We start from the raw sequence: 15,938 nt of genomic DNA, 5'->3' as shown, positions 1-15,938 counted from the left end.
AGAGAGAGAGAGAGAGAGAGAGAGAGAGAAAGAGAGAGAGAGATAGGTAGATAGGTAGATTAGGTAGGAGGTAGGTAGGTAGGTAGGTAGGTAGGTAGGTAGACTCATTTATTATGCATTTATCGTGTACCAGCCAAATGCTGGAGGTAAAAATACAAGCAAGTAAGATAGTTCCAACCTTTAAGGAGACTACTTTTTAACAAGGAAATACAACATGTAAAGAAGAACTGAAAAGGGAAGAAGAATTAAACAAGTGAGCTCTATGTTACCTGACAGAGGCATAATATGGAATGGGAAGGAAGAAGTAGATAGAGATCTGCACCTGGAGTCTGGAAGACTCCTCTTTTTGAATGCAAATCAATCTCTAGATACTTACTAGCTGTGTGACCCTGGGCAAGTCACTTCATCCTGTTTACCTCAGTTTCCTCATCTCTAAAATGAGCTGGAGAAGGAAATGGCAAACCACTCCAGTGTCTTTGCCAAGAAAATCACAGACGGGACCACAAGGAATCAGACAACTGAAATAAATGAACAATAATAAATTTTGGAGAGGCTAGGGACCCAGGGGCAGAGCTTATGTTACCAGTGGGAAAATGATAGTCCCAAGTGGAATATGGTGGATAGGAAGTAGTGTGGAGGTCTGGTATATTTTGGAAAATAAGAGAAAACACATCAAAACCAATCTTTATAAATGAGATACCTGAGACCCCGATGGATGAAATGACCAAAGGCCAGCAAGTAGTAAGAAACAAAGTTGGCATTCAAACACACACCTTCTAAGTCTGAGTTTCATCTTTTTCCCCAGTACAACAGATGTCTAATAACACTGACTGTGTTTAATGTTCCCACTCGATGTGTTTGTATTGAGGACTGTGTTGTTATTTTTATTTATTTGTTTGATTGATTTTGTGCAGTAGTGGGAAGGATAGATTATAAAAGAAAGAAAAGATAAGCAGTTTAAAATGAGTAACAGTACTGTTAAAGGGGAAATTTTTCACCAAAGACCAAGTCAATCCCATGCATTAATAGTATTTAAATAGCTATTTTCATGAGTTATACACATTAGTGTGTGATATTTTATTTTAAAGACTAGTTTGTATGTTAAGGACTTTTAAAAACCTCAAAAATAAATCAATGAATAATTAATTGAAGAGCCAGTTAAAAACAGAAATAAAAATATGTCCCTCAGCTCCTAATAAAGGGCTCTCCATAAAAAGCAGAGTATTAAAATACATTTATCGAATTGAATTGGATTAATTTGAATTTGAGAGCCCAAAAATTAAATGGATAAAGGGGCCGCCTTGGATTATGGAAGCTCTGGATTCGAGTTCTTCCTCTACCACTTACCAGTAGTGCAAACTTGATCAAGTTACTTAATCTCTCGGTGCAGGAGGCAACTTTCTAATAATAGGTGGGTTGTCACTCTGCATTGATGGAGACTAACAGGACCAGGACAAAAAAAATAAGAATGTGAATTATGGATCTCCAAGTCAATTAATCAGGAGATATTTGTTGAGCGTCTCCTAAATAAACTCTATTATACACTATGAGAGATGAAATATTATTAAAATTCATCTCATGTAATAAAAGGTAAAATATTCTCAAGGTATACACTGGAGGAAAAAAGTAGGTAGATAGAGGGCTTTGTAGTACCAGATATGAATTTGTACAACAAAGTAGTAATCATCAAAATGGTGATCAGTGGAGCAGAGTGTTTATACAACATAAGAAGCAAAAGAACACAATTTTTTAGTGTTTAATAAATCCCCAAACTGCAATGAAACCTTAGTGTTTGACCAATGGAAAAAGTTCTGGGAAAACTGGGCAAAGCTCTGAATGCATATGTGGCAAATATAAATGCTTATATAAAAAACAATTCAGAGCAGCAAAAAAAGGAAATTAATACTTGTCTGTTTAAATAATATTTAATGTCTGTTTAAATATATTCCTGACCAAATAATGGATAGAGAAGACCACAAAAGATATTTTTGGGGGGTGGAGGGTTCCCAAATACTTTTATTTTTTACATAGAAGCCACTAAGGATCTGGCTTCTGGGCTCATCAGGGCTGCATCACAAGTACAGGGTTCCACACATCAACACCAGGGCTGAGAAAGAGAACAGGTCATTCTATCCCAGTCACAAGATGATAAGGGTCTTCTGACAGAGAGCCAGATGATCAGGTAGTCTCTCATAAGATAGTTCTAACGAAGCAGTGAGAACATCACAGAAAGGTGGAGGGGAGAGGGTTAAGCAGCTAAGACCCCTGCCCCCAAAACAAAACTGGTCCAGTACTTGGTGCTGTCCAATCTTAGGAGAGGAGCCGACTTCTACAGAGGTGACTGGAGCCTATAAGCTCTCAGGCCTGCGGGCCACAGAGCTTACTTGGATTGAGGGTTTCTAAAATTCCTTCCAGCAAAATTTAGGCTTGCTTCCCAGCTCTTTCTCAGTTCTGAGAAGCTGGCTGCACTTGGTCAGATACTCAGATTGGCAGGAGGCAGCAATCTTGATCTTCCCAGTGCAGAGACCTACCACCAGGAGTGCAATGAAGGTATCTTCACTCTCCCCAGACCAATGGGAAGCCATTTCTCCCCACCCAGTGGAATGGGTCAACTTGCATGCCTAGGGAGCTTCTGTCCTGAAGCCAATCTGGTTCACTTTGAATATGAGGCAGTTGGGGACTTTCTCATTCACAGCCTTTTCGATGCACTTGGGATTGGTTGCTGTGAGACAACCCCCTATCACTTGGATGCCTATAGTAGCAGTGAAATTCTTCCAAGCTTCCCAATCATCCTGGTCAAAAGGATCTTCAATAGACACCACTGAATAGTCCCTGATGAAGCTCTTGTAGAGGTCTCCAAGTTCAGAAGGGGAGATGTATCTGATAGAATCATGAGGATACTTAAAGGTATATTTCCCAGATCAGAAGAATTCTGAGGCAGCAACATCCATGCCAATTATGATCTTCTCAGTACAGCCAGACTTACCGACAGCATTCTTTAGCAGCTCCACAGCTTCCTTATTCTCCAGGATGTTAGGAGCAAAGCCACCCTCATCACCTGCGTTGGTGGCATCCTATCCATATTTCTGTTTAATCATGCCCTTCAGGTTGTGGTAGACCTCAGCTCCAATGCACATGGCCTCGTTCAAGTTTGCTGCTCCAACAAGGAGGATCATGAACTCCTGCATGGCCAGTTTGTTACCAGCATGGGAGCCACCATTGATCACGCTAAAGACTAGAACTGGTGGGATGACATCATCATTACCTGCAAGGTCAGCAATATGGTGGTACAATGAGACACCTTTCTCAGCAGCTACAATCTTACGAACAGCTAGAGACACTCCCAAAATGGCATTTTCACCAAATTTAAATTTATTCTCAGGGCTGTCCATCTCTATCATCAACTGGTTGATTTTCTCCTACCCCACAACATTCAATTTCTTGCTAACCAGGGTGGAACAATAGTTTTATTGATACTCTCAACCTCTTTTGAGACACTTTTCCCCTTGTAGCAGGTCTTATCATTGTCTCAGAGCTCCAGGGCTTCATGCATACTGGTAGAAGCACCACTGGGCACAGCAGCTCAGAACTGACCTTTTTCAGTGTAGAGATCAACTTCAACAATGGGGTTTCCATGAGAGTCAAACATCTCTCTTGCCTGGATCTTGTATATAGACATGTTGAGTTTCTGCATCGGTCTTCCTCCACTGGGCTCAGAGAACAAAGACCAAGAGGACACAGAAGATAAAAATGACCATATTCATTGCATTTTTCAAAATATGATAGAGGTGCAAGGAGTAGGAAAATAGTTAACTTGTGGAAATCATCTTGGCAAGTTTCTCTGATGAATGTCTCACATCTAAGATCTGTAAAGAACTGATTCAAACTTGTTAAATGGTCAAAGGATATAAATTGACAGTTCTCAAGAGGAAAAAAAAAGCAAAGTTATTAATTGCATATGAAAAAGAAAATTCTTCAAATCACTACTGATTAGAGAAATGTAAATTAAAGTCACTCTGAGGCTCCACCTTACATTCATCAAATATTGAAACTGACAGAAAAGGAAAATGAAGCACTGGAGGAACTATGGGAAAAATTACATTAGTGCATTACTAGTAGAGTTATAGATTGTTATAATGTGGTTTGGGGTGCTGTGGACTCTGAAATACAAGGGTATATAGGGTGGGTCTTCCTGGAAAGAATTTGACCATTCAAGCCTTCTTTAAGTCAGAGAAAAGTTTTATTATGTTGCCAATAGAAGCAGTTGTGATTCTACAAAACCCTGCAATTTAATGGTGGTAAGATTGGTATTTTATACAGAAAAACTGGGAGAAGATTTAGATGGAATCAAGGAATGGCAAGTAGCTTGGGGTGGGCCAGGTGCAGACAATGAGGGCCACAATGAAAGAGAAATTAAAAGGATTAATGGGTTGGAATGGGTTGGATGTCTCTAGGAAACACCAGGGATTTGGTTGCTGAAATGGGTGAGAAAATTCAAAGGCTTTTTGGGATCCTGTTCCCATCCCTGTTAGCTCCTGAGGAGAAAGTGAGTCTGGTGACTTTGTACAGTCCTCCCTCACTGAAATCCAATTCATTTGTATGTCATGGCATTGCCTCCCTGATGTCATGGCCCTCTTTGAGAAAAAAGGACAAACAGAAGCATATCTGTATTTATTTGCTTTATATTTACACTATATACACACATACAATACACACATATTTATACACATATGTATGTATAAATCAGCTTCTTTATTAGAACATAAAGTCCTTTGAAGCATCAATTTTTATTTATTTTTTTATACTTGAATACTCAGCACTGAGCTAATTAGCTGGCATACAGTTAAGTGATTAATAAATATTTAATTATGAATGCCTGATTTCAAACCTTGTCTCTGTTGTTTATGATCTGTGAGATCTGGACCAATTGTTTAATCTCTCTATACCTCAGTGTCTGAGCATCCTTATTATGAATATATGATATAACATAACACTTAAGACAGAATACAGAACAAAACATAACACAGTTGTAGGTGTGTATATGTGTGTATAGATGTATATGTTACAGGGATGTACACATTGATAATAAGGTTGACATATGTATTGCCAGAGCTAGCTCAGTGTTTGGGAGGCTCTGAAGGAAAGTATGGGAGAAAAGTATTAGATTTTTTACCAAACTGAAGGTCTACAGGTCCATTTTGCTGACCTCATTGTTGTATGCCTGTGAAACCTGGACAGTATACAAGTGCCATGCCAGGAAACTGAATTATTTCCATTGAACTTGTCATATGAACATTTTGAAGATCACGTGACAGGACAAGATACCAGATGCTGAGGTCTTTTCTGGAATTAAACTGTTAAGCATTCTACTGCAGAGAGCACAACTCCTACGGATGGGCTGGCCACATCATTCAAATGCCCATTTATATACACTTGCCAAAAAGACTGTTTTATGAAGAAGCCACACAGGGCAAGCATTCACATGGTAGTCAGAAAAAGCAATACAAGGATACTCTCAAGGTCTCTCTGAAGAACTTTGGAATTGATTGTGTGATGTGGGAGACACTGGCACAGGACCGCTCAGCATGGAGTGCCCACATCTGAGAAGGTGCTATGCCCTATGAGCAAAGCAGAATTTAAGTAGCTCAAAAGAAATGCAAGATATGCAGATTTAGAGAATCCACCCCAAATATTCACATTGGCTTTTTGTGCCTGACCTGTGGTAAAACATTCTGAGCTCGTATTGGTCGGATCAGACAAAGTCAGGTATGTGGTAACTTGAATCTAGCATAGTAATGTCATTTCAGTACTCTTCAAGAACACACAGCAACCAACCAATATGTGTGTGTGAGTGTGTGTGTGTGTGTGTATAAATAATCAGGGGTTCTTATTATCTTGTGTGTTTTATGGACCCCTCAGGCAGTCTGGTAAAGCTCATATAAGACTACTCAAAATTATGTTTTAAATGCACAAAATAACATATGTAAAATCACAACAGAAAATTAGCAATATTCTACATTTATGTCTATGTATCATCTCAATATTTATCATCTATCTATCTATCTACCTATCTATCTATCTACCTCCCTACCTATTGATTTTTTAATATAGATCCTAATTTTAAAACCCCTGACCTAGATGATTTCAAAAAGTTTCTCCTACCTCTAAACCTACATTTCTATGAACATTTCTGCCCATTTCTCTTACTGACAGATTGGCAGACAGACAGCTCAACTAGGTGTGCTTTATCAGTCTGGCCATCTCTTTAGGTCCCTAAGACTTCCTTTTTGAATTCTTTTACCCTTGATTCCCATTTTGATCAGTTTTCCTGTGTTTAAAAATTTGCTTATATTGATAAATTCCATTCAGCTCTCTTCGATTCTCACTTTCATTCCTATTTCTGAGATTTCCTTCCTCAAGCTCCCAACACCATGCAACATGGAGAAAAACTCTTAACATCATCAGGCCTCAATTTCCTTTTCTGTCAAATGAGAGGATTGATGGTCCCTTTCACCTTTCACATCTTGCTGTCTCATGACTCCATTATCTTATCACCACCTACCATTCCAAAAATACAATTTAGCCATTAATTTTGCAGTCTTCTTTGTAACATAATTTATCCACTACATATCCCATTTCTAATAACTACTACCTACTTGTGAAAATAGCTAACCACATGTCTATATTAACTAAAACTAGGGGAAGAGGGGGAGAATACCTATTTTCCACTCCATTCCCACATGTTTTTCAAAAAACAAGTTTAGGCTTGCCTATATGTACTTATAAAGTTTGTAGCAAATCCTCTGGTGAATGTGGGCCCTGTAGAAAGGCAATTTGGAGAATGCAAGTCTTTTGTTGAACCTTTCACATGGGCATGATTCAGATCCACTGGGCAGGTATATTGGCTCATTGCTCAGCTTTCTGCATCGATGGCCTTTCATTTCAAATAAGCCTTCAGGATGGATGGGAAATATCACTGAGATGCATTTCAGTTCAACTGGTTTATTGAGCATCTGTTTTGTGCAGGACTTGTGCTGAGGGCTGAAGGGAATACAAAGACAAAGAATGCTAGTATCTGCCCTTGTAGGGTTTAGAGTCTTGGAAAAGGTATCCTAACCATAGGCAAGGAGGGTCAGGATATTCTTGGGGTCAGGAGAGTGGTATGTCCAACTGTAAAGGTCATAAAGGAAGAGGAAATCCAGGAGAAAGAAGTCTAGGAAATGAGATGGATATTGTGTAAGGCATTTAACTGAAATTTCCACCTGAGAAGTCATCTAAAAATTTTAGTCCTGGGATAAAATCTGGCCCCTACATGAGACCAGGAAGTGCTTTAAAGCATTTGGAATAAAAATAAGTTATGGAAATAACTTATATGATTAAGAAAGATTTAGGAACAGAGTATTGAACTAAAATTTTTTAAAGTTTGCATATTTAGAAGCAGGATGGAATAGAAGAAAAGATCACAGCTTACTGTTTGGAAACTGTATTTGAATCCTGCTCCTGGAACTTAATGGCTCTTTGACCATGGGCTATCTGTTTCCCAGGGCCTCCTCATCTATTAAATGGGTACAATTTTGCTTTCTGCCTAACTGTGTTCTTGTGAGGGAATTTCTTTGTAAATCTAAAATTACTACAGAAGTGTACCATTTGCTCACTCCTTCCTGCTGGATAAGGACTATATTGAATCCTTCCCAGAGCTTGCTGATCTCTTCTCTTCGATGTGATTTAGGGCAGAGTATCATTGTATCTTCTGCCTCTCTTTCTCTTTGAAGATTTAGTCAGCCACACCTTGTTAAAACAATTTGCTTATATTTTAGTTCCAAGGATATATGAAGACCTCAAGTTTATATCAGAGGAAAAGTTTGTAGTATAATCACAATAATTTAGAGTTCCTCAGTTAGAAAGATTTCTAACATTCAGATGAAAAGTTTGTCTTTCTATTCTAAGTTAAATTTTTGTGTATTTCTGGCTAACCCTTAGTCTTTCTACATTTGAGATAAGATTGCGACATAATAAATGGTTAAGTAAAGGAAACCATGTGTTCCACACACCCACCCCCCTACCCCAGTCATTAAAGGGCTGGGTACAAAAGGTAGACTCAGCCCCAGTCTGTGGAGGCTTGATGGTCCATTAGTTATTTCTCCCTTCTTTCAGTTTTCTCCTTTTAGGTTGTTCTAATACAACCTAATACAACTACCCTGATAGTTGCAGCCCCTATGTCATCAATGCTCTCTTTTGACTTTTTAAGTTTTAAATGGAGGGGGACACCATCGCTCAACTCTTTCCTCTTAATTTTTTCCTTCACAGACTGTCATATTTAAAGTTCCCAGGCATGACTCAAGCCATCCTTTTGGTTCAAAGATTACAATAGCATAAATTTCTCTTGGGGCTGTGAGAAAAAACTTGTGAATTTACAAATTCCAGAATATAAATCATTCTCAAAACTCTATTTAAAAAATAAAAATGTTATTCTGAGAGTTGAGGCCTAAGGAAAGAAATAATTAAGGCAATGTAGATACATCGCTCAAATAGCAAAATCCCACCTCTGACACTGTGTGATCATAGGAAAGTCACTTAAACTCTGTGTGCCAAGCTTCCTTCCTTTCTCATACAATGAGAATAACAATGACAGTGACTTCATAATAATGTTATATGGATTATGAAAGGATATTTAAAAAACACTTTTCAAACTGTAAATCCTATAAAATGTGAGGTATTATTATAGTTATTATTAACTTCAAGTCTAGTTATATAAGTAGTTCCATTTGCCATAATTATAAACGTCATTTCCAAAATAGCTGCTTAATACCAGGAAAGCACTGAAGGAGGAGCACAGAGTTTAGTTATCAATACCTCTGATTGCTTTAGTGTCTTAGAAAAATAAATGTCGAGGTATCAGCCCATTGATAAGCAATTACTGAGTACCTACTGTGTACAGGACAATGAACTGTCTCATTTCATATTACTCCCCTCTAGCCACCCTACATTTCATCAAAATTTGATTTTTCTCAAGGTGAGTGTTTTTTCTCCTGACTTTGTGACTTTATACAGACTACCTCCCATCCTACTTCCTTCTCATCTCCAACTAATATAAATTGCTCGCTTCTTTCAAGTTTTGTATATTTTGTGTGCCATTTCACATATATACACATATATATAATATACATTACATGCATATATACATACACACATACACACATATTCTTATATACATAAAACTTCTTATAAGCTTTTTGGGATTCTCTTAGTTGTCACTGTTCTCTCCTTCCTCATATAATTGTGATATGTAGTACATTCCTCTCCCAAACCCCACTCACATTGGGAAGCTTTGTCTACAAAGGCTGGTTGTTACATGTACCCTTAAAGTTCTACTGTTATTCCTGAGGGATTTGAAGGAAGTGCTTTATAATGCTATGACTCCTCAGCCCCCATTGGTGTCTTACCTCCATGAAGATCAGTTGATATCAGTCAGAGTTAATTAGCTTTTAGAAAGTGGGGCAACACTTAATAGACACTTGCTGCCTGAGAGATTAACTATTATTTATTAAGACTGTATGATAAAGAGAGAATATTGAAGACAGTTTTCTCCATTCCATCTGCCTTCCCCCACAAAAAAAAGTTTGCAACAAATTATTTTACCAATATATACAATATCCGAAGGAAAGTAATTTCAAACTTAGAGAGCACATATGCCAAAGCGGTGACTCATAGCTCCTAGCTGCATGATGTACTCATGAAATTATCCTTCAGTAAGGTATAGCTCTTCTTTTTGGCTTCTTGTAGAATTTTAATGCCATCTTTCTTCAGTGTGTTTAGTCTGTCCTAGCTTTTAGCAGACACTGCTGTCAAAATCATTGCTACTGAGGGGATATTATTAGGACTCACTCTGGAAGGTATTGTTCTGGCCAAGAGAGAGTGATTGGGTAATCGATTGGTTGATATAATTTATCCCTATTCTTATACATGTATGTTGTAAAGTTTACATGTTATAATCTGACACCCCTATGCACAAATAGAATGCAAGTTCTTTGAGCACAGAGATTGCTTTTAATTATATCTATCACCAATGCCCTGGATACACTAAGTGCTTTATAAATGATTGTTGAATTCCTACTCTTTGATCTTCAATCTTTCCTAACTCCTGGTTCCTTTTCCACTGCCTAAAATCTTTCCCAGGCCTCCCTAATTAAAAAACAAAAAAACCTAAGATAAAAATCTTCCTACTTATCTCTTTTCAGTGTCCTTTGGTGGATGATCATTCATGGCATACTCTGCAGTGAAGGATTTATACCATGGTTCTATCTTATTGCTTCTAGAAAGCTGACCCCCTGCCCAACCCCAACAAATAGGAAGAGAATCAAGGAAGGGCAATATCACCAAAGTCCAAAAAAGAGAATGGTGCCCATTGTCAAATGCTGCAGAATAGTTAAGAAAGTCAAGAATGATAAGGACTGAGCAAAGTTCATCGGATTTGTCAAATAAGAGATCATTACTAATTTTGAAAGGAAGAATTGCAGTTGAGTGATAAGGTCAGTAGCCACATTACTAAAGTTTAAGATGTGATAGGAGAATAAGTAGAAACAAGAAGCATAAACAATTTAAAAATAAATATTTGAATAGTGAGAAGAGTTATAAGACACGGAATTGGGTCCTTGAAATATTCTACATAGATAAATTTATAAAAATTTTTTAAACAGCTAGATGAATGATTGACTTACCTTCACTCTAAAAAATTATCCAGATATGCCATTTGCAGCAAATACACTTTGGACAAAATGTATTTTGGGGATTAGTCTCAGATTTAGACAAAATGACTCTCCATGGCCATGTCCTTTGGTGGATTTATAATTCAATATTTCCATGATATCTATCAATTTATGCTAGATGCACCATCTTCCATTAAAGTCTTGCCAAATTGGTCAGAAGTCTGCAGAAGCTCTTTGAAAATAGGCAAAAGGAGAAATAGAATTTGCTGTGGAAGCATGAAAGGGGCGAGGAGATGAAAAAAATGAAAAGAAAAGCAGCCACTTTCCACCATCTGTTACTCTTGAGCAACATGTGTTGTTCTCAGCCTGATGGCAGAGAGCTGTGTTGGCATTTATTAGATTAAAGCTTTAAGAAAAATGTAAGAAATTGAAGTTCTCAAGGAATCAGAAGAAACTAATTGTTAAAAGTTTGCATCAACGTGAAGTGTTTTTACCCCAAAGAAAGAGAGGGGTTTTTTTTATTGTCTGTATAAAATCTTAGGCTAACAGAATTAAAAGGAAATGGGATTTTGAGTCAGAGGACCTGGGTTCAAATCTTAGCTCTGCCTATTACTAGTGATAGTAATGATATTAATTATTGAATTAGTCTCTTAACTAAGTCTCTTAACCTCTTAACCTAACCTGTTTAAAGGTAGAATAAACTGTCTGCAAGATTGGTGATTCTTCCCCTGCCCTTAACCACCACCAGAAAGTATGCAAGCAGAAGTTTGTAAGAATGAAAGGAACTTTCCTAAATATGGTCAAGGGAATCTAAAAATGAAGGGGGAAAAAGTACTATGTGTTATAGAGAAACACTGGAAACTTTTCCAAAAAGATTACTTAAGGTAAATTAAAATTATTGGGAGGAAAAGGAAAATTAATAGAGCACTGGTCCTGGAATTGGGAAAATCTCAGTTCAAATGTAGCCTCAGACACTAATTAGCCATGAAACACTGGCCAAGCCACTTAACATCACTCAGTCTCAGTTTCCTCAAATGTAAAGTTGTAAAATAACTTACAGGGTTATTGTGAGCATAAAATTAGATAATAGTTATTAAGAACATTATAAACCTGAAACACTAGATAAAGTTAGCTATTATTGCTATAATTATTATTATATAAACTATTATCATCTTCATTACATAAATTATGTAACAGAAAATATGATTCACTTGGAACAAAGAGATGAGTCCAAATAGTAGCTCTGACAATGGCCAGCTTAAAATCTTAAGGCAAGTCACTATCTCCTCCAAGTCTCAATTTCCAATATTTCCATTCATTAAAAAAAATATTTACTTATCACTTTCTTGTCAAGGTTCTGTGCGAGGTGTTATACAAATGGGGTTAAATATGTTTGCCTTACTTAATTCTTGGGGAAGTTGTGAATAAAATTCTTTTAAACCTTATTTTCTTTATGCATTTAAATGTGTGTATGTTGATTATTTCAGTACAATATAAAAGATTTTTAAAAGAGCTGTACAAATGAGTTTTGTCATCATTATTATTATGCATAATAATGCTTTAAGATTTACAAAGATCTTTTGAAATATTTCACTTCATCCTCATAACATTCTTGATAGATAGGTGTTAATATCATACCTTTCTACGGATGAGGAAACTGAAGTTGAGAAAGTTTATGTTACTGACCTAAGGACTTCAAAAGACCTTAGCCTAAAAGGGCCAGGGTCTCCCATTGCATCCAGGGTCATCTCCAGTCATCCTGTTGAAAATCTGGTCACTGGTCACTGGAGAAGAAGGTGAAGTGGGTGACCTTGCACAGACTTCTTTCACTCAAATCAGAGTCAACTGCAAGTCATGTCATCATTGCCTTTATGCCATGGTCCTCTTCAAAAATGAAGGACAAGCACAATAATAAATATCTGAGGCTGTTAAGTGGGCCCAAGTTCTTCATACAATTTTAAGATCGAATGGCTTAAAACTACACTATGACTTTTGGGACAACTTGTATGTGAAATACATACACATACATACATGTAGACTAATTATATACATACACACACATATACACATTCACAAATATATGACTATCTCACACACATGCATCATATGGATATATAATATATTCTCCCTATATAACACATAGGTACACATATATGTATACACGTGTGTATACACACATGTACATACATGTTAATCTTTCGAGGTGTAATACTCATGTCCCTCCTCTAAGAAGTCTATCCAACTGTCCTAGCTTATCCAGTTCTATTTGCTTCTATGAATTCCTAATTTGGCTGGTAGTCAGTACCACACAGTTTAACACTTAATTATTCTCTAATTTTTCTTCAGTTGGTTTTCCTTCCCTATCTAATTGAAAGTAATTTGGAAGCAGGGCTGCCTTCCACTTCCCTTATCTCCCCCATGGACCTAGGGGACCAGTTTACATTTGTTGATTGATTGGAGCTAACTGGATACAATAACTCAAGGAAAGGTATTGTTGGAAGGCAGGGCAGTTTCTGATGCCAGACCACAAAATCTCAAAAGATTCTTTTTCTCCTTTCCTCTTCTCTTTCGGCACTCCTATCCAGTCTCCAAGAAAAGTAAGATTTCCTTCCTGACTCATGTCAGGAGATGAGAGCTAAAAGAAGTTTTGGAGTTGAGATCTAGGTTCCAGTTGTTATATGGCTCAGTGAAGGTTATCAACTTCAGGTGAAGCTGTTTCATAAGCACCTTGCAAACAGTTGTGGGAGAAGCCATTCATTGGCTGTAAAGCACGATAGACATATGAGCTACTTTTATTTAATCAACAAAGATAGAGTCAAAAAGCTTTATGTAAGAATCACAGAATCTCAGATTCACAAGAGATCTCATAGAGTGTGGCAAAGTGGGAAGAGTTTTAGGGTCAGATGACCTGAACTGAAATCCCATTATCCTTTCCAAACTGTCTGAAGGCAATTAGGCAGAATAGATTATTGGAGCTTGAGTCAGGGAGACGAGTTCAATTTTTGTAGACATTTACTAGCTATGTGACATTGGACAAGTCATTTAACCTCTCTGTGCCCCAGTTTCTTTATCTGTAAATTGAGGATAATAGGAGCACTATGAAGGTCACTGAGGTCATTATGAGCGTCAAATTAGGAGGCCAGGAGTGTTACAGTATTATTATGAGCATCAAATATCATAATATATGTATATGTATATATATATATATGAGATTCACATCTTTAAAACCATAATATGTCATATAGATACATACTGTGTTTTGTTTTAAACTTACTACCTGTAGAATCATCTTCATCTTGGCTTCTCAAAATGTTTGCTTTCAATGGAGGCTCAGCTCAGTTGATGACTCAATGGAGTCGTCTTTCCTAATTCTCCAACTAAGTATTTTCTCTGTTTTCAAATTTCCCAAGTTTAATTCATCCATTGAAAGGCCTTAACGAGAGGATCACTTTCTTTCTTTTCTTTGTCCCTGTTGCCTAGTGTGCCTTGACCATAGTGAACCCTTAATACTTATTTGTTGAATTAAATTCAAATGTACATAAATTTCCTTGAAAAAATTAAATCACTCTAAAATAGGTATCATAAAACAAAAATTCCTTTCTTAAATTAAAGAAATTATGATTGGGGCAGCCAGGTAGCACAGCGAGTAAGAGCACCGGCCCCAGTGTCGGGATGACCTGGGGATCGAATCCGGGCTCAGATACTTAGCACTACACCCAGAAATAACTGGCCATGTAACCTTGAGCAAGTTACTTAACCCCACTTGCTTAAAAAAAAAGAAATTATGATTATTCTTCACTTGTTCTTGCTCATAATTACTAAATCAAAATGACAGTTCCCATTCTCAGTCAATATCTAGAAAATATAAAATCTACAAATGGTTGCTCATAGAAGGTGAAAGGGGGAAGGAAAATTAAAAACAAAATGAGATAAAGAAACGTAAAACAGAAGGAGAAAAACACAATAGCAGACAACAATATATTCGATCAATTCTTGCTCTAATATTTACTAGCTATGGGATCCTGGGCCAATCAATTATCTTTTCTGGACCTTAAATAACCTAACTTTAAAATGAGAGGATTGGTCTAGATCAATGATTTTCAAAGTGCATGCTGTGAAATTTTGGGTATTATGTCACTGAAACTAGTAGAGAACATATAGATAATTTCATTATTATGTTTTGCTTACCCAGCCTATTTAGTGTGCTAAGAGTATGGTATTTGCAAAATAAACCAAACTTACTCACATTTAAAGTAGATCCCCATCTCAAGTCATGTCAGACCCTGATTTTGGAAAAAAAATTCAAACCAAAGTGACTGTTCTTATTGAAGGAAAGTTGGGTATGTACAAGTGTCTTGAGTTTCTCAAAATATCACCAAGGATAAAATTTCAATGTGCTGCCCTTCCCCTTGACAAGAAGACTGTGTTATAGGAATGGGAATCTGAAGATCTTCCCTGCCCCTTGGCTAGGCTTAAGTGACTCTGAGAACCTTCCCTGATTTGAAAACATACTCTGCCCCCAATAGGCTGAATGTGGTCACATGGAGCCTTTGGTGGGAGGCTTGTTTTTCAAGAATGCCCACACCTTGTTGCTTTGTGATTGGGCAGTGGATCAAGAGGGCTCTGACATTCTCTGACCCAGGAGAAGGCTATATAAACCCTGATGTGAGGCTTTGTTTTGGGGCTTACTTTGAGAAGTATTGTGTGATTTGACCAGAGGAGACTCTGGGCTGCCATTGAGCCCCCAACTTTGAAAACCCAGATGTTGGTGCTTCCCTCTCTGGTAACTGACATGGTATGGATGTAATGGTCAGACAGCTGGAAGCCTGTCTTCTGATCTGTTTGTCTGTCTGCTTGTAACTTCTGCTTGTAACTTGTTCGTATTCTCTGAAGTTCGGGGTGCTGACTTTTCCCCCTAAACTAGGTAAATGATATATGTTTGATTGATTAAAGTAAGATTGTTAACCCATTTTGAGTTACTTTACTTTAGAAAAGCAGATCTAGGACCCTGTGTTGGCAGCCATCCTGGGGATGCTAGGGTGCTTGCTGCTACAGACTGAGACATGAACAAAAGAAACTTAAGAACAACTTGATTAAATGATCTCCAATGTCTTTTCCTACTCTATGTCATGTGACTTCCATACAGAAAATCATGGGATCTCAGAGCTGGAAGAGACCTTAGAGTTCATCTAATCCAACCCCTTTATTTTACAGATTAAGAAATTTAGGTTT

The 15,938-nt window shown here is 37.4% G+C and overlaps 1 long non-coding RNA gene and 1 pseudogene across 1 annotated transcript in view; both read right to left on the bottom strand.

Moving 5' to 3' along the window:
* Window positions 1-10,923, bottom strand: part of LOC138155952 (uncharacterized) — a 14,446-nt gene extending 3,523 nt beyond the window's left edge. Inside the window, exons 1-2 of the long non-coding RNA XR_011167037.1 lie at window positions 10,719-10,923; window positions 377-518 (exon numbers count right to left, since the gene is read on the bottom strand). This is a non-coding gene — a long non-coding RNA (uncharacterized lncRNA). The remainder of the gene's footprint in view (window positions 1-376; window positions 519-10,718) is intronic.
* On the bottom strand, window positions 1,420-2,995 carry LOC138155991 (uncharacterized; annotated as a pseudogene).
* Window positions 10,924-15,938: the final 5,015 nt, after the last annotated feature.

Source organism: Petaurus breviceps, unplaced genomic scaffold, assembly GCF_028583685.1.
Source record: "Petaurus breviceps papuanus isolate PSGF00001 unplaced genomic scaffold, PetGlider_PUasm1.0 98, whole genome shotgun sequence".
Taxonomy (NCBI): Eukaryota; Metazoa; Chordata; class Mammalia; order Diprotodontia; family Petauridae; genus Petaurus; species Petaurus breviceps.
This window is presented reverse-complemented; position numbering and strand designations above follow the sequence as displayed.